The sequence below is a fragment of the Mesocricetus auratus genome, unplaced genomic scaffold, assembly GCF_017639785.1.
Source record: "Mesocricetus auratus isolate SY011 unplaced genomic scaffold, BCM_Maur_2.0 Super-Scaffold_100004, whole genome shotgun sequence".
NCBI classification, from domain to species: domain Eukaryota; kingdom Metazoa; phylum Chordata; class Mammalia; order Rodentia; family Cricetidae; genus Mesocricetus; species Mesocricetus auratus.
In genome coordinates, this window is record NW_024429189.1 from 84,471,310 (window position 1) to 84,490,402 (window position 19,093).

Here is a 19,093-nt window from a genome sequence, read left to right on the forward strand (position 1 = left end):
TTAGGTGGCTGCAGTGGCTCGAGAGCATTCGTCCCTCCAGAATTGGTGATGACATTACAGGCCAGGGTTTTGGAATGATTGATCATAAAAGCCCCACACTCAAAAGAAAAGGTCCATGCCTATAGAGAACAGTCTTCAGAAAGCTGCATGCCCCATTTGGCCTTTGGCATTGTCAACCATACAAGTTCACATGTCCAATGCCATCCGTGAGGAGCAAGCTTTCTCGACACCAAACATGCCAGTGTCTCCCTCCCAGACTTCTCAGCCTGTAGAACTACACCAAGCAAATTTTTATCAATTATAAATTGTCCAGTCTATAGACTACTATTATGATAGCATGAATAGACTTCAATAACAAATATATACACTAGTTGACAAGTGTAAAGTTATTGGTTGAGAATACTAATATACATAAATATATCTGATTATATATAATATTATATTCATAATCCTACTTAAAATGAGATTTTTCATATTTCAGCATCAACAATATCTTGTCACAACTTTAAATTGTGCATAAATAAACATATATGAAATTTTCAAAAACAATTAAATTTTTTTTTATTTTTGGAAACAGGGTTTCTCTGTGTAGCCCTATTTGTCCTGACACTTGATCTGTAGACCAGGAGGTCTCAAAGTCACAGAGATCCACTTGCCTCTTCTGGGATTAAAAGTGTGCACCGCTACCGCCCAGCAATAAATTAAAATCTTTAAAATTGCACATTACCTAGGAGTCCTACAAATATAGGAATGTATATAAAAATAAGCACAAAAAGTTTATTATTTTTTTATAAACCAAGAGAAGAGAATAAATGACAGCAAGGGAAGTAAAGTAAACTTAAGTGGCCATCAGTTGGGGGCTGGGTTGAATGAACTTCAGTAATTAGCAAAGCAACATAATATCAAAAGGCAAGGAAAACCAGAGCAGGCAGCACAGACATTTTACCAAAACCCACCAACAATGAGAACTTTCCAGAAAGTTTTCTATAATGTGATCCCACTTGTGCCAAGCATTCTACAATGCTGTGAATTTATAGAAAACACAGTAAGACCAGGGAATAGTCTTCTAAATGCCAATAACACTACCCTGAGGGAAAATGGGAGGGGGCAATTTTACTTTTTTTTTTTTTTACTATTTACAATTATCTAGTTTTGATTTTCCATGAATCATTACACTGATTTCTTTTTAAAAACTTTAAATCACTGAAAATCAGAAAACGGACATTATGAGTGGTAGATGCAGGGTGACAGTCAATTCTCCCGCAGCACTCCACGCAATGGCTGGCAGAGAGCAGATATCCAGCAGTGCTCTCCCCAGTGGCTAGCAGACGAGAAAAACAAGGACTGACGTCGGAATCAGACAACCATGTGTTTCTCTTCTTACTATAGTATAGCTTCTTCACTCTTTTTAATTTTAAGGAAAGACAGTTCTCAAATTAAAAACTTATTTATCCATGATTTAAAGAAAAATGTAACTCAGTTCAAGCCTTGGTATCGTGTGTGTGTGTGTGTGTGTGTGTGTGTGTGTGTGTGTGTGTGTGTGTGTGTGTGTTTATCCCCTGGGTTCCCCTTGGCCTGAATCCATGTAAGTGTATACCTAAACTCTCTGGAAGAAAGGACCTAAATAAACAGAATTCTTTAGGAAATCTCTACAGAAGCAATTCAAGAGAGAGAGGGAGAGAAAGTCACAGAAAAACTACTCTGTTTCTATATCAGGGTACACAGAGCCTGAAGCAAACACATGACCAGTGACATGCTTGGCCTATCCAGGAGCCAGGAGTCACTGTTCTTTGAAGTAGGCAGTTGTAATCCTGTAGATGGCAATCAACATCATATAGGGTGGTCCTGACTTCAGTGTTTGCCTAGATCAGGAAATAGCAAACTGATTGTGACATCAACTCCAGATGAAGCCAGTGAGTCACTTGTTTGTCTTGGTCAGGCTCATGCCTGGAGTGATGAACTCTCTTGCTCCCAATCTCTTCAGGGCACTAGACACGGCCTTTCCTCACCTGTAAACAGAATCAGGATGTGTCCTGAAGTTCAGCCAAGTGTCTGGCCTTGGGTAAGACACATAGATGGTGAGGGAGCTGGGAGGAGCGTGGAAGGGACAGAGGCAGTAACCTCCACTTGCTGCTGCACATTATGCGAGGTGCCAGTGTCCCTGTGCAGCTCAGGAGAAAAGAAACAGGTCCACCCGTGACAGCCTCAGAAATGCAACTCAGGTTTGTGCTGAGGAAGAGAAAGGGAGGAAATGTAAAAGGAATGGGCAGCAAGCGCAACAACAGATCTCATAGATGTTGGTGCTACAAAGCAGAGAGAGAGAGAAAGACAGTGCTTGGGGACACTTATGAGGAAGACACAGACACACACGCCAGTATAAGTTCAAAGCATCTCTTCGTGTCTCAGTCTCTTTATCCACAAGAGAGGCGTTGATGTATTTACACACGTATTGAAAACAGAAACTCTCTTGAGTATGATTTTTTTCCAGGCATTGACCAGGACACTTAGTAAAACGGAAACGTGGATAATTATCATAACAGACATTGTGGTTCTATCTTGATTTCTAAAATAAAAAAAATCAGGCTTCTAAAAGTAGGAAAATAATTGTCATCTTGAATAACAGTTTCTGGAGAAAGGACAGAGAAGCCATGTGGACAAATGCCAGTGACTTTGGCCAGCGTCAAGGTGATGCCCCATTTCTGTCAGAGAATAGAACACTTGTACTTATGAGGAGAGCCAAAGACTCAATTAGGAAAAAGTAACCTTTGGCATTAGTCACTGATCTGAAAGACTTTTTTTCTGACCTGGTTGAAATGACAAAACAGTAAAGTCATGGGCACCAAGTGATCTTACTTCGGCTGTATGATAGGCAGAGAGCAGAGTGTGACTTAGGGAACATCTTACCTGTTACCTTAAGTACTACTTATCTGCTTAGCATATGAGATTACTTCCTACCACAGTTTAAAAGGTGATGGCTGGGAGAGGCCTGGAGCCTGGAAATGCTGAACAATGGAAAGCCTAGAATCAGTATTTTCTGACCTAGGCCTATGTGTCTCTGTGGAACTAACGAAGGAAATTATCAGGGACATGGCTATATTGAATATTATACTTTATACTATAGCTATATCCCTGGGGGAAATGCACCCATTATGAGGTGGGCTGTCCCCTAAGTCACACTCCTCTCTCTGTCTATCGTGTGGCTGAAGTAAAGATCATTTGGTGCAGATCAAACTTTGAAATCTAGGCTCAGATTCCTCATAATACCTGGTGTGTGTGGAACTGGAAAATACTCTCTCTCTGTTTTTCTCTCTGAACTTTTCCCCTTTCCCCCAGTCAATCCAGGAGCAGCTTCTGTGTTTCAGTGCCTCAGGGAGAAATGGTAGTGAGCAGAAATAAAAGGAGCAAATGAAACTTCCTGAATTATTTCTTTCAAAACTGGCTGAGGAAGAATAGGCTCAAATAAAAAGCATAGAGACTTGAGAAAAGCAGAGAAACAGAGAGGTTTTACCATTAGAGAAATATAGGGATGCCCTGTAAGGTCTTATTTCTGTCTGTTCCACAAATGGCCGCAAGTTTTCCCTTGGGGGTATGAGTCAATGGCTACTGGGACTTCCTGCCTTAAAAAAAAACATTCCAGTGTGCAAAGAATGGCATGGAAAAACTCAGTCCCTGGTCCTGATGGAGCACACTGCTAGGAATAGCAGAAGTTACTAGTCAGGAGTGCAGACTTCATGCTCAGTGCTTTGAGGCAGGTATCTCAGCATATTGACATGGACTCAGTCACAGGTGCCAAAGACTCATTCCTCTGACCTTGATAAAACTCTAGTCAGGCTCTCACACTCTCTTCTCAACAACACTTCAAACCTACCCCTACACAAATATAGACATTGAGCCATGGAGGAGATGAAATGCATATTTCATTTAGAGCAGGGTGCTTAGTTTCTTATCCTCAGTGTCTTGTGCAGCCATGAGTCTCTGTATTCACCACTGTTCACTGGAAAAAAGGGCTTCTCTGATTAAGGCCAAGAGTATAACTTTCTATTGTTATAAATAAAAGTTATTTAGATGGCAGTTTGATGTTATGTCAAGTTGCTAATCTATAGTATTCAGTTCTTTCCTTAGAGGTATGATCTTTTCTGTAGTGTGTGTGTGTGTGTGTGTGTTCACCAGGTTTATAGTGCAACAATACTGTTAGACATAAATTCTTCCCTGCAGAATGGATCTCAAATCCAATAAGAGAATAGTTTGTTGCACTCATGACAATCTAGCCAGTAAATTGGCCTTAGGATTCACAGCTGGGCAAGACCATTGATTCCTTTTATGCAAAGTCTCTCCTTAAAGAGACTTCACAGCACCTGTGAGGACTATTGAACAATAGCCAGGAGGGAAAAAGTTCCCGACTCACTTCCAGCTTTATGTATTGATAGAATCAGAGTATGTGATGTCTTCAACAATAGAGTCTTAACATCTCATTCTAGTGGGTAACCAAGATGATTAGCAAGAGTCTGTGTTTGGGTACCTCTTGAATTGACATGTAGGTATCCTATTTCTGTCACTGGGGCTTTTGTCAAACAACAAAATTATTCCATTAAAAACTATAGATTCTCAATGTCAGCATTTACAACACACACACACACACTCACACTCACATGCACATACACACACTTGCACACATACCTTAAATACTACCACAATTTCTAATAATTCAAAGCTATGTTTCTAGAACGATAGTCCACTTCACCACATTAAATTCCAATCTACAGAAACTCACAGCTGCCAAGAGAATTTGCTGTGTTCTCCAGAAAACATCTAAAGATGTTTCCTAATATTATTTGGGGGACAAAAGGTTGACTTCCTCAGATGCTGGTTAGCAAGGTCAAAGAGACTAAACACATTGACAATACTCATTCCTGATTCTCACCACTTGTATTTTGGGTCCCTCTGGTCCTCACTTCATTTTTCCTTCCAAGTCCCCATTACCTCTACATGACATTCAGCTTGTTCCCCTCCCCTGCTGTCTCCTCCATGACACTATTTTTCCCATTACTGGTAAACTGTTTGCTACTTTTGTGTCTAGCTTTCCTTACCTCTGACAGAGGTGTTCTAGGAATGACTTTGGTGAAGTGGATTACCTCACCAACCTGGAAGATGAAAAGAATTATATTAGAAACTGAGTTGGTTATCATCAAACAAGTGCATGCGTTTTTTTTTTGTTCATTTGTTTGGTTTTTTTTTTTACCACAGTTATTTCTGTGGGCTGAGATGCATACCCCAGACCTAAAGAGAAAATGGATACTAGTGTTACTATTTAGCTAGTGAAACTATTCTAAAGAGGACAGTTTAATGGGAAACAACTATACTATGCAAATCAAACAAAAGTCATTGATTTCTTCTATCCAAGGTATAGCACTGTTCCTAAGTCAGGCTGGTGAAAAACAGTGTAAGTCCCTCATGTATGATAGCAGAGAACTCAAAGACCCACTAAGTGAGCACATACATGCATGCTCCCATTGAAGAAAATTCCATTCTGATTAGTGGGATCCATGTCTTTAGACAGCACCTGGGACTGAATCTCCAGTAAGAGACACTGATGGTGTTCAGGGCTTTCCCTCTAAAGGGGAATGTTATATTCTGATAGTGTCAGATTGAATTCCAGAGGACTGTCAAGCCATGTGAAGACTGGTATGTCACATATTTAGAAAGTACCATCTGATATCTTAGAAATTATCTTGTATTATTAGAAGGGATCCTTGAGATACTTTTTTAAAATATAGTCAGGACCTTTCCTCCTCAGAGAAAGCCTTCAGATTCAAGGATAAAGATTCACTCCATCTACCAACATAATCTTAAAAAGGTCTATGTTCAGCCCATCCAATCCATAGAAGAACACCTTAGAACTTAAAGGATGTATGCCTTAATATTAAGAAGTTTGTCTTTGAAAGAGTAAGTTGAGAATTAATCCATTTCTGAAAATTCTACCTTTTACAAACACACCCATTTCAACTTTCCTAAATTATCAAATTTAGTGTCTTTACAAAAAAAAATGTTCTTCCCTGGACAATAGAAGAACTAAATGACTTTCAATTAAATAATAAGCAGGGTCATTAATTATTCCTTTTATTACAATATTTTAATTTTTAAAAATTCTTTGAAAATTTTATATAAGGTAAAATGATTATATATAACATATATATATATATATATATATATATATATATATATAATCCCTCCATTTCCCCTTCAAATTCCCTATGGAACCCACTATCACATCTCCCTCTTAATTTCATGTTTTCCTTTTAAATTTGCATTATTAGATTTTTTTTTAATTCAGAGTCCAATTAGTGTTGTCCATATGTGCATGGCCATGGGGTCATCCACTAGGTCACACAGAGCCTACCAGTGGCTATACTCACAAAGAAAAGTGTGATCAGCTGCCAATATCTCTTCAGCAAGAGCCACTCCCAGACCCATGCTGGAATTTTTGACCCACTTGACCTTGTGCAGATTGTGTGTAGGTAACCACAGTTACTGTGAGTTCATCGGTGTGACAGTTATATCATGTCCAGAGGAGAGCATTTCAGAGCATTCCTCCACATCCTCTGGCTTTTACATTCTTATTCTTCTTTTTTCCACCATGTTCCCTGAGCCTTGGAGGGCATGGGGTCATCACAGGATATCTCCTCTATGGCAGAGCATTCACAGTCACTTATTCTCAGGGCTTTGAACAGTAGTGACATTAATTATTACCATTCTCTCTCTCTCTCTCTCTCTCTCTCTCTCTCTCACACACACACACACACATACACTCATACACATTCACATGCATTCACACACACATGGACACAGACTGGTACATAGAAAGGAGAAGGGAGGAACCTGAGTCCTGTTGTGGAGGAAATAACCATTTTTGTGGAAGATACATTTTTTATGCATTAATTTCATTTCCAGTTTTTCAACTCTTCTGGGTTTTGTGGTCATGTTGTTCCCAAAATGCCCTTGAAACTGAGATAATTATATTAGGAAAAAATTACTTCGAAGCATGTTGAAATAGTGCATATAAGCAACAGGACAGAATGACTGGGAACATGCTATCTTTCCATGGTGCACACAGGCGGAGCAGAACATTTGCTTATGTGCTATGTAATTCTGATTTGTTCCATGTGATACTCTGATTAGAAACTATTGTGCTGAATGTGTCTTTGTCTGAAACACTCATGCTGGAGTAACAATTTTATCCTGTCCTATTTCATAAGTTTTGAAAAAGAAGTCATTGTACCATGCAGAGCTTTGTTTGAAGGTGACATCACTTTCTAAGAGTCATTATAGCCAATCATTAACTGAGCCCATATGGGAAGGTGTGCGGGGCAACAGTCAGTGCGAGGCAGGGGCCTTGAAGCGAGTCTTCACCCTGGATCTCACCTGGTTTGACTTCCAACCAAGCCAGAACTGAGGCAAGGAGGAGAGCTGGGCCACTTCACCTCTGCCTCTCCATCTTTTCCAGCCTTAGAATGCTGACAGAGACAGGTTCTAGTTTTTCACATTTCTTTACTGAAGGAGAGGGCATAGAGCCAAAGCTGAGGAAGTCCTTGTTTTCCAGGGCAACGATGGTGTGAGACAGAATGAGAAAAGAAAGACCTAAGCTCCTTACAAGAAAAACAAAAACTGAATCCCTTATGAAAAGACAAAGTTCAGCATGAAGTTAAAGATCCACTCATCCTCAGGTTCCCTCTCACAGCAAGTTTTCCATGGATTCTGCCTAGAGGAAAGAATGTAATCCCTGGGAGCTTCAGCCCCATAGCCAGTTCCATCTCTCTACCTCGAGCAATCAACATCCTTAATGATCCCTGGCCTTCTATAGCCGTGACACACTTTCGTTCCTAAAGAGAAAGGACATTTCAGGAGCAGTGGTGTGTTCTGCAGAGAACGCTACATTAGCCTAGTTCCAATTCCCATGAGCCATCCTTGTCTCAGGAGACAGCAAGTGAATTATTGAACATGTTATATATGTGCATGTCATTCTATTTAGCTTACAACCCTCATCTCATGGAAACAACAGCACACTCTCGAGGCCTTAGCCCAACCCTGACTGTAAAATCAGAAGTTCAAGAAGAATTGCTTACCTGTAATGCCAAATCTTGTAAGAAATTCAACTCAGTTCTGATAAGGCCAATCCTGTACAGCCTTCGTCCCTGTTGGATTGCAAGAGATCGATTTTACCCATAGATATACTACTGGGGTTGTAAAAGATTCTTCCCACGCAATTGAAAACCTAGCACACTCAGGCCTGGGTTATGTAACATACAGCTGTGATGGCCGCTATATGTGACTATTTGTATCATACACATGAATAATGACCTTCCTCAATTTTTCTACATTCCTTAGGAAACTACACACTCAATTATCATATTACTCATCAATTATTCATGGTTAATAAGTCCATGAACAATGTGTTCTGAGGAAGTAGAAACACCTGTGGTGCCATTATCCCAAATGTCTCTACATACTCATATACAGAGACTTCAGGAAGGGACACAGCAAGGACACAGGCAAGTGCTTTATACTTTCTGAAGAACTGGGTAATATTTATTCTAAGAAAGTACATAATATTACCTAGGGGGTTAAATTTTTCTAGGGTCCAGTTTTTTGTCAAAATAAGTAAATAGAAATTTAAAATAAATTGAGCATGTGCATACAACATGTTTTTTGGGGAAATGTACCACAGTAGAAGTAAAACATTTATAGAGGCCCCAGTGCTCCAGACTGCCACAACAGATTTTGGGTGTTTTCTGTAGACAGAAGTTTCTGTCCCACATGGTCATAAGAACTCTACAGTTTTCAGTGACTGGGGGACCCCCAATAGAACAAGGTGTGTTTGGGGTCTTTGGCAAAAGCTGTGTTTGGCTATTGATAAATCCCAAACATTTCAGTCTCACAGTCTCTTTCTTCAAGTTCGATTGTGTATTGGATAGGCAAGAGTTGCCATTTTCAGACTAAAATACACATTGTATGGGCCAGCAGTGAAAGAACATGATTCATGACAACTGACAGAGCCCAAGACAAGGAGACTCCTTGAGAGAGTGAAACATGGATGAGGTGGCAGGGACTAAATAATTGCTGATGGAAATCTCACCAGGTTCCAAAGATGGCACCTGGATTGCAGCTATGAACTCCATATTTTCAGACACACTATTTGATTTCTTTTTTTCTTTATGATTTCTAGTCATTGACTAACTTTTATTGTAGCAAAAATATTTTCAAAACATTTCTGTTGTTTGTTTTTGATTGTTGTTGTTGTTGTTTGTCAAGCTTGGCTCTGGCTATCCTGGAACTTGCCCTGTAGACTAGACTGACTTTAAACTCACAGAAATCCTCTTGCCTCTGCCTGCTGAGTGCTGACATTAAAAACATGGCCACCACCTCCATGCTAAAAATATTCTTAAATGTATAGTTCTGGGTCATTCACATTGTTTGTTTGACTTTTATCACCATCTGTCTCAGAGCTTTTCATCTTCTCTCACCGAAGCCCTGAACCCAGTAAATAATAACTCTTAATTTCTCTCTGTGCTGAGCTCCTAGCAGCACCATTCCACTTCCTCAGGTAACTAGCCCCTTCGTGAGGACTTTGTGCAAATTAGGAAATGCCTGTAAAAGAACCCGGAATGCATAAAGGCCAATTAGGAAGTAGTATTTCTTGCTAATGCTGCTATCATTGTTATTAGCTGTAATGTGTACTCTTCCCACCAGCCACCTGGGTCCTGCAGCTGTCTCAACCCCCAAATATCATACGAAACATTATATTAGTTATGAAGCTGTTGGCCGTATGCTTGGTTTCTTATCTTCTATCTCTGACTTAATTATTAACCCATAACTGCTAATCTGAGTATTTCCACGTGGTCTACTCTTACAAGAGAAAGGGTCCAGACCTCTTATTCCAAATTGTGACCGACTGTGCCTCTGTTTCCCAGAATCCTTCTCAACTCCTAGTCCCACCTATCTTGTTTCCCTATTGGCCAACAGTGCTTTATTTAATAAACTAGTAAGACAACATATACACAAAAGAACTTCCCCCATCAATTAGCTTAGGAATTATTTCTAAAGAAAGAATACACATGCAACCTAGTGTTCAAACTCTTAGGATACCCTAAAATAGTAAAGTATCATTGGACATTTTTGAACAGCACGTAAATTAATAGACTTGAGTCTGGAAACTTCTCATGACAGTAAAACTATCTAATGAGCATTTACAAAGTTAAATAATTTCATAAAACCCTACTGAGTGTCTATAAGGTAAAAGTAAATAAAGCTTCTGAAAGAACTAAAGAGTTAAATTCACTTTTAGTTCTTTTTGGGTAGAGGCATTTCTACCAAAAGAAAAGTCAGGTAGGAATGCAGAAGACTGCTCATGGTTGCCTGCACCTTTGACCCCAGAAGCAACTGAATGTATTCATGATAGAAACCCCACTTTCCAGCCCCCCCAAAAAGTTGGCAACTATAAATGCTCTGAATATCCCAAGTTCAACATGAGATGCAAACTGAACCCAGCCATATTGAGATTAAACTCAGGAAAGGTCCTTTTCCCCTCTGAAGGATGTCTGCCTTGGGAATGAGAAGCTGCTTAAGAATATACTAGCAAGGTCCATGGAGACCAACAAGCTCCTAATCACATTGATTCAGGGGATGAAATAAAGAAGAAAATAAAACAACAGAGGAGCTGCCAAGGGAAGAAATCCCAAGGGCTTGATTAAAGCTTGTGCAAAACCAACCTTTCCCTCGGTGCCATTTATTCTCCTTTCCCCATTCTTTATGTAGTTAGGTAGTGTCTTGGTTCACTAGGCTGTTATAACAGAATTCCATGATTGCGTGACTTACACAATAATGCCTTTCCCCTCACAGTTCAAGAAACTAGGTAGTCTACCTGCAAGGCTAGGAGATGAGTATGCCAAAACCTTTTCCTTGGTTCACAGATAGTTGAAGGTAAAATGGTTGATATTCATTGAATTAACACTGTCATACATTATATCAAATAATTTTCATGGCAATTGTATTATATAAGGCAGAAGGGAAGCCAGAGAGATAAAGGAATCTGTTCAATCTGTCAGTAAACCTGGGTCTACCTTCCCACAAAGCATGTGAAAATTACATTGTACCACAGAACTCTTATGAATGCTTTTCCAGTTGGCAGCTGGAGGTGCATTTCTGTCTGTCCTAAGTAAGACATCACCCTACCAAATATATGACCTCACTCTGTATGCTCTAAGTGGACTGCCAGAGCAACTGGAACAGGGGCAGTGGTATTTCCTTGATGTCACTGAAACCTGCTAAGCCAGGCTTCACAGAGAGAAGGAAAACATCCTGATTTCTGCAGCATAGTCAATGATGGCACAAGATAAAGGCAAACATTTGGGTTGGCACCTGTCAAACGATTACTCATGGGCCATGCTATCAGAGAGCAGAAAGAATTGCTTTCATAGTCATTTGGAGAGGTGGGGCATGGTGATAGCAGTTGCTGTAGCTTGGTTATGTTTCCCCATGCTTTGTTTTCCCTTATACCCACAAAATCTGTTAGTCTACTGCTAACCTACAATTCCTAAGAGTCAGTCATCAGCTCCTAGATTGGGATCCAATACTATAGTTGGTTTCCCCACACACACAGTCTTTCATTCTACCTGTTCTAACAGGTAACCTCACTGCAAACAGAGAAGATTCCTAGGGACACAGAGGCAGAGAGGCTTTCATATATCCCCAGGGTATGCAGACACTTACTTCTCTATTTTCATATGGTTGTGTCTCAGCAAGATCTTAGTAAGTGTTGTTGGCCCCTTTTCTGTCTTTTGTGGCTTGCAAAGAGGACCTATCTCTAGCCTTCAATGTGACCCTTTCATCCCCCAATTTAACTGAATCTACCTAAGATCAGTTTCTGGAGCCATATTGAAATAAAGGTATCACAGTTCCAAAGAATCATGCTTTTTCCATCACATAAGCCAATGCAATGATCCAGTTCATATAATAATGTATCCCTTATTCTTTCTGGCCCCTAACTAGGTAAGAAAACCTTATAAATCTCCTCAATGATAATGCCAGATTTATATTCATTCTTGGTGGATTTGTAACATCTAATTAAAACAAATTCTGGAGCTTATCTTGGTCGTGGTGCACACCTACAATTCCAGCACTTAGAGCTTGAGGCAGAAAGATTGCCTAAGCTAAAGAGAGTCTGAGGGTAACCTGATTACTTAACACAACCTGAGCTTTAAAAATGGGGAAGTGGTTCAGCAGTAAAAATCACTTGTTGTTCTCCAGAGGACCTGAGTTGGGTTTCCTAGAACCCAGCTCCGACAGCTCACGTCCACCTATAACTCCAGCTCCAGGAAAATCTGAAACTCTCTTCTGGCCTTCACAGATAATCTGCAAATAGGTAGGATATGCTCACACAGACACGTGCACATAAATGTTTTTAAATCAATTTTTAAAAGCAACAACAAAACAAAACAATCAAAAGGTAGTCCAAAAAAAGGAGATAGTAGTGATTTTAAAAAGGAATGTCACCGGGTGTTGGTGGCACACGCCTTTAATCCCAGCACTGGGGAGGCAGAGGCAGTAGGATTTCTGTGAGTTCGAGGCCAGCTTGGTCTACAGATCGAGTTCCAGGACAGCCTCCAATACAGAGAAACCCTGTCTCAAAAAACCAAAAAAAAAAAAAAAAGGAGAGAATAGTGATTTTAAAAAGGAATATCCCCAGACCCAAGTCTATTCTGTCTGTTTACCATACAGGAGGTACCAAGGTGTGGAGGCAAAGAAGACAGATTTATTACAAAATCTAATTACTGAGTAGATAGAAGACAGTTGTTCATTCCTGTTTTCCCAAAAAGGCTGCTTTAGGAATGGCTTGTGTGGGTGGAGGATGGGTGGGTACCTTCTCACAGGGGGCAAGGTTTGTGGGAAGGTTGTATACCTGAGCATAACTGCGTAGTCACAGACATGTTCTCGGTTCAAATCCCAAGAAACGCAGAGATTGTTCTTGTTTACTGGTTAGTTTGCCTTCCTTCAGCTCCCAGGATAGTCCACTACACAAGCCAGCACAGGGCATCCAAACAGAGAAGAAAAACAAGGTTTGGGAGAATGTAAATGTGGGGTCCTTAATTCTTGGCCTCAGTTAGACACTGATTCAGAAGAAATTTCCATTTATCATAGCATGCTGGTTTAATATAATGAGCAGAAATGGCTACTACTCTGACTTTGTAGTGAAGAATTTAAGAAACATCAATAATGATGATTTCAGTATTGGTTTGGCCTTTTCAAGGTTGTGAATTCTGGACTCTATAATTATGTGCTTTCAGTGCATGCCAAAAGTTGGCTCAGATCCCTTTGTGTGTTATACAACTACTAGTGGTGCCCTCCATTAAACTACCCCAAATTTAACACTTTTCAGACTTTAGATGAATAATGATGATGAACCTTCCTGAGCCCCCTGTCATTGAGGTTCACTTTGCTCTCAGGAGAACCTTTCGAAAAGAACATCGACAAGATTGCCCTTCTGTGAGATGCGGTAAGTCTAAGAAAAAATGGAATCACAGTTGCCATCTCCTTCTCCATTATAGTAACTTTAGATACCCATTCTTCACACACAGCACCAGGAAAGTTCATTTTATTCAGCTCTCTAAAGAGAATCAATCTTACACTACTCTGCTAGATTTAAATGACCATCCTCTACAATAGCCTGCATATATTTCTATATTTTGTGTGACTTATTGTCTCACACACAAACACACACACACGCTTTATCACTTTAATGATACCATATTAAATGCCATAATTTTTTAAACCTGATTTAAATACTTTAAAAATATCATGCCTTTAGTTTATGGGTCTTTCAAGTTCATTGCTGTTAAAAGATTTACCTTCTTCATACATTTTTCATGGGATCCCACCATCTTCAAGCTAGCATTGATGGGTTTAATTCTTCTTTTTTCTAAAGTGGCTACTAGTGTATTTTGAATTTTTCTGTGTTATTTCATCTATGTTTTAACATTTATTAGCACATATTCATTGTACAAAAGGATGTTTTTATAACTACATTCTCATTCAAGTGTGAAACCTTCCTACATTTTAGATCTTTCTCAGTGTGTCTACACATGATCGGTCCCACATACCGATCTCCCTGCCGTCATACAATCTTAAATGTAATAGTAGAGGCAATGTATCTTGAAAAATACCTTCAAATTCTATCCACCACAGTCATAGCTGTGATACTATCAACCAACTATGTCTAAATTGTGCCACCCATTTGACTACAACACATATATTGTTTTCTGTAAAAGATGCTTAGAATATATTTAAATGCTTCCTGTGGTCCTGAAGCAATTAGAGAATTACAGATTCAAATAGCATCATTCTGTGGCCTTGACTTCAGAGGAAGGGTATGCTAACCAAATGAGCAAGCCATCCTTCCCTGCTGAGCAAGTAATGGCAGAGGTGGCTCTCATCTCAGAGGCAGAATGAGATGCCAGGGACTGCATTAGAATATTTCATTACCCACTAAAGTAAGGTCATACTCACCACTTGAGTTGGAAATTCAGCCATCCTGCAGTTTACACACATGCCTGTCATTTCTAAAAAGCCTAGAGTTTGTCAGCTGAATGGGATTAAGATGCTTTCTTCATTGACATGACACCCAGTTTCAGCTATTTCTATGCATTTCTGTTTATTGTTATTGACATGCAGCTATTGTCATAGATGTAATGATATCTGGATGCTTTATAACATGTTTCACACAACAAACGGCAAATTATTCCAAGTAATTTGATTGGGTTCTTGCATAATACTGCTGAAAAACAGGAAAAGGAAATGGGAGAACTTTGTCCCAAGTCTTTATATACCGAAGTTAAGGAGAACAAGAAAACCAAGGAAGAAAAAGAAGCTCCCTCTTAAGCCATTACTACCATTCTGGAAATTTCAGTCTTTCCCCATGTGTCCTTTGAAGGAAGCTAACCTGCACCTTCATTTAGTTCAACCCTACAAACAAAGTCTGGTTTTAAGGAAATGAAAATATCCAACATCTGACCACTGCATCTTGTATGCATGGAAGCATCATAAGGTCCCCATCAACATTGACAATGATTATGCATCACACTTTCTAAATTAAGGAGATAGAAATGTCAACTACCCTGATTTGACCATTATGCATTGTTTACATATGTCAAATTATAACACCATACTCTCTCTCTCAGTTATGTACAATATATACAATTAAATATATAAATATATACAATTAAAAATAATAATTGGGGTTAGGTGCATAAAGTGCATGCTGTGCAAGCAGTAGGATTTAAGTATGGATCCCCAACACCAATGTAGAAACATAGGAGTGAGTCTGACAACCCAGCTCACTAAAATAGAGAGGAAAGCAATAGAGGAACCACGTAATGGTGACCTCTGGCCTATGCATACATACACACACACACACACATACACACACACACTTACACACAGTCACACAGAGACACAGACACACATGCCCCCATGTACACACAATGCATGTACATGCGATTTATTAAATTTAAATGAAAATAATTCGTTTTAAAAAACTTCACTAAGCATGTCTTTATTTTAATTATTAAAATTTTAATTTTAAATAGCTTGTTTTACATGTCAATCCCAGTTCCCTCTCCCTCCCCTCCTCCTGCACCCCTCCATCCCCCCCAGCCTCCCACCCTATTGCCAATTCCTTCCACATAGGGGATATCTAGAGTCTGTCATTTCACTCAGGGAAGGGTCCAGGCACTCCCCTAAGAGTCCAGGCTGAGAGAGCATCCCTCTTTGTGCTATGGACACACGAAGTCCGTTTGTATGCTAGGGATAAACACTGATCCATTGCCCAGGGCCCCATAGGTTGCCCAGGCCTCCTCACTGACACTTACATTCAGGGGGTACAGATCAGTCCCATGTTGGACTCCCCCGCTGTCGGTCTGGGGTCCAAGAGCTCTCCCCTGTTCAGATCAGCTGTCTCTGCTGGTTTTGCCAACCCATTCTTTGCCAATTTGCTCTTCGCTCCTCTCTCTCTGTCACTGGGTTCCATGGGTTCAGTTCAGGGTTTAACTGTGGGTGTTTGCCTCTGCTTCCATCAGTCACTGGATGAAGGCTCCAGGATGGTTATAGACATCAAGTTCATTATCAGGAAGGGGCATTCGAGGTGGTCTCTCCACCACTGCTTAGCTTGCCAATTGGTGTCATCCCTTTAGATCACTAGAGGTCACACTGGTGCCTGATCTGTCTTCTAACCTATGATTCCCTCTTCCCCATATTCTACCCCCCCAACCCAACCTTCCTGTTCCACCATAACCTACTCTCTCTTCCTCTTCTCCCCCTCTCTTCTTCCCAGCTCCCACTCCCCCCCACCTGCCCCTCGCCGTGTTCCCCATCTGTTCAGAGGATCTTGCCTCATTCCTCTTCTCTTGGGTACTATGCATATCTTTTAGGTTCTTTCCTGTTTCCCAGACTCTCTACCAGTGGAAGTGCAGACTGGCACTATCCTGATCCATGTCTAAAATCCATATATGAGTGAGTACATACCATGTTTGTCTTTTTGCGACTGGGTTACCTCACTCAGGATGGTTTCTTCCAGTGCTATCCATTTACCTGCAAATTTCAAGATTCCATTGTTTTTTTCTGCTGAGTAATACTCCATTGTGTAAATGTACCACATTTTCTCTATCCACTCTTCAGTTGAGGGGCATCTAGGTTGCTTCCAGGTTCTGGCTATTACAAACAATGCTGCTATGAACATAGTGGAGCAGATGCCCTTGTTGTATGAATTTGCCTTGTTTCCTTCATTTGTTTGGTTGTTTTTTCTTGGTGCTCTTTAGATTCTTTGAGAGATTTGTTTATTTCTTGAATTTTCCCCCATTTCATGTATTTTTTTGTTTTTTCTTCTATTTCTTTAAGGGATTTCCTCATTTCTTCTTTGAGGGTCTCTATCATCTTCATAAAATAATTTTTAAGGTCTGTCTCCTCTGCTTCATCTATGTAGTGCTTTTCAGGTCTTGCTGGTGTTGGTTCCCTAGATTCTGGTGGAGTCATATTGGTCTTTCTATTGCTGAGTGATCTCTTATTCTGTCTTCTTCCCATCTCTTCTTCCAGTGGGTGCTGGTGGGGTCTTTCTGTCTCCACTGGGCTCCTTCCTTCCTGAAGCTGAAGCTGGGGATGCTGACACTGAAGCTTAAGCTGAAGCTGGGGTTGCCGAAGGTTGGGGCCTGGAAGGGCTGATGTCTTTTCTGTGTGGGCAGGTCTTCTGGATGCCAGGAGTAGCCCCTGGAAGCTCGAGGGGATGGGTGTTGGGCAGGGGATGGGGAGTGTCTCCCCTCCCCCAGACCTAATCTCACCTGAAGCTGGGCTTGCAGGAGTTTGGGGCCTGGAAGGGCTGATGTCTTTCTTCACTAAACATTTCAATAATGAAAATTTAAAGGAAAATGTTTCAAAGCCTTTGAAACTATGTTGGGGATGAATATACTTCATAAAATGTTGTAAAAACTATAATACAAATTACATATTTAAAAGCCAATTTGCTAAACTATATGCTGCCAATTATTCCTCTGTGTATTCTAGTATTTTATATATTAAAAGATATCCAGTGTATGCTCTCTGGTTACTTTTGGAAATCAGATTGTAAGTTGTTTCTGTTTTCTTCCTTAAAATTTCTCAGTAATTTTTGAATTTTATTCCTTTGTGACCAAATCTGAAATAAACACCATTTTTAAGAGAAAAAGAAAATATATCGAGTTTAAATTGCACACTGGAGCTTTCAGTGGGACATAGCTGAGCCTTTGCCATGGACAGCAAATTACTTCCTTCCTTCCTGTGGTGCTCATGTGCTGTGATAAATTCTTCCTAGCTGAGATGACACAATGCAAGGGCCAGTCTCACCTCTGGCTCTGAGTCTTGCACCAGTGGAAAGCAACTGAGATCAGAAAGTCAAGTCACAAAGCAGGCTGTGTGCACCACTCACAAGTTTGTGTCATTTGCTGATCAGCTACAGTGCTTCAAAGTCCACTCTCCCCTCCGTTCCTCAGCTCTGTTGTTGTGAAGGCATCTTCCACAAGTCACTGTCTTTTAAAGGGGAAAAGGGTGAGATTCATTGCCTCAGATTCGATTTTTAGATTCCCTCCCTAGAGCAGAAGTTCTTCCCCAGAATCTGCCCTGTTGGGTTAGAACTCAAGGCTGGAAGCCACAGTTCAAGAATCGTAAACAGCAAAGACAAGGAAGGGTGCTCTTCACATTCGGCAGCCCTTACCCTGTCCTTGTCCCCTTTAACTCCCCGTAAACTGTTCTGGTTTTGTCTGAAACTAGACAAAGAGTTTCTTTGAAACAAGACGGTCCGGAACCCACTTGCCTATTTCCTCTGTTTTCCCACCAGACTGGGAAACAAAGTTCAAATGTAGACTGTGAGCTGGGAACCTGCGTGCTGAGTTCCTCATGCAGGGCAGACTGCCAGCTCCCTGCTCTCTGGTCACTTTCTGGGCTCCTCTCTTCTGCTCCAAGAGCCACTTGACAAAAAGCAACGTGTTCTCATGGCCCTGTGACCTTGTAGCCCTGTCTCCTTTTCCTCTCTGCCCTCAAGGGAATTAAGGTAGTCCTCAGCTACCTTGAATTCTCATGTCAATACACTCGTGATTTGCCTTTCAAAAGGAATGAAGGCAGATCAGGGCCCAGCCACTTGACTTTTTTCTATAGGAACCACCAGGGTTTATTTGTGACCATTTTAAAGTCTGTATCCCATGTGATCTTCTCTGTAGATGCTGACTGTTGAGGAAAAGAGTTCTGGAAACGTTGAGGAGCATGGTGAGACATGAGACATAAAGCAGGCTAGCCTAAATGAGACTGGCAGCCTTAGAGTTGAAGGTGTTTGACTTGGTAGACTGTAGAATAAGAGAGACATTACAAAGCTTCCAATTCCAAAGGAGCAGGTAAAACTGCACCAAGACCTGGGAGAGGCTCAGTTGATAAAAGTGCTCATCATATAAGCATGAGACTAGACTTCAATCCCCAGCAAGCGGCTGAAAAGCCTAGTGTGCACGTCTGTAACTCCAAAGCTGGAATT

General features: G+C 40.6%; 1 long non-coding RNA gene across 1 annotated transcript in view; it reads left to right on the plus strand.

Annotated features, from left to right (window-relative positions):
- The first annotated feature begins 1,974 nt into the window (after positions 1-1,974).
- The window catches only part of LOC121140480, a 29,201-nt gene continuing 12,082 nt past the window's right edge, over positions 1,975-19,093 (plus strand). The window contains exons 1-2 of the long non-coding RNA XR_005877332.1: positions 1,975-2,062; positions 13,430-13,546. This is a non-coding gene — a long non-coding RNA (uncharacterized LOC121140480). The remainder of the gene's footprint in view (positions 2,063-13,429; positions 13,547-19,093) is intronic.